The sequence below is a fragment of the Echinops telfairi genome, unplaced genomic scaffold (genome assembly GCF_000313985.2).
Source record: "Echinops telfairi isolate 266 unplaced genomic scaffold, ASM31398v2 ScPeMD7_7463;HRSCAF=8501, whole genome shotgun sequence".
In the NCBI taxonomy this organism is placed as follows: domain Eukaryota; kingdom Metazoa; phylum Chordata; class Mammalia; order Afrosoricida; family Tenrecidae; genus Echinops; species Echinops telfairi.
The window spans coordinates 1750437-1751439 of NW_022111363.1; positions in this window are offsets into that span (position 1 = coordinate 1750437).

Here is a 1003-nt window from a genome sequence, read left to right on the forward strand (position 1 = left end):
CCTTTCCCCACCTCCTCCCCAGTTGTCTACCATGTGCATCCCTGCATTTGATCTGGTCCCTTCCATACTACCTGGTCCTCACTTGGGGTATATTCTTAAAGGTGTAATTGCTAGGTCACAAGGTAAGTCTGTGCCTACCTCTGTGGAGAACTGCCACACTCTCCCATATGGCTGCACCACGTTCCATTCTCACCAGCCATGGATGACGGTGTCAATTGCTCTGCACCCTAGCCGACACGAGTTATTTTCTCGGTTGGGTTTTTGTTCTGTTCATCTTGGCCATCATAGTGGGCGTGGAATGGTAGCTCTTGGTGGTTCTGACTTGTACTTCCTCTGGAATTTTAAAAAATAAGATGGGTGCGCTGGAGTCATTTATTTGTATGGCAAACATAAATAAATGTGCCTCTCTGGGCTAAGAGGTAAGAGACCCAGCCCCTGGCTGGAGGAATCCAGGAATCCTTAGTTTCCAGCTGAGGATGGGGAGCTATGGAGATCATTGCTGGGGACTCCCCACCATGCATTTTCTTCTTGCTTAGCAATTGAGCTCATGGGTTAGAACTGGAAGAGATGGCTCAAAACAGAGAGCATGTTTTCCAGCATCTTTGCAGCAGGTGTGCCCAGCTGGTTAAGTCGTGTCCAGGGGGACGCGAGCATGGCACGGTGTGAGTGACTTCTATAATGTCCCGTGGAGGAGCAAAGGTAGGCCTCTCTCCTCTTTTCACCCTCCTGCAAGCTTGCATGCGGAGTTAGTTGGTGGCTGGAACTGGAGCAGGCTCTTGGACTAGGAGACAGACGCTGTGCGGTGCAAAGGACAAGTCAGAAGTCGTCTGGTTCCCGGGGATGGTGGAGCTGCCTGAACAGTCATTGGCTCCCTTGTTTAAGCTGCTGGTGGTTGGAGTTTTCTGCACTCACAGATAAACTTTAACCTACTAATAAAGCAGAGGCAGAAGGGAACTTTTGGGGGCCATTACATGAAGGCATACACTTATCAAAATGTATCAGA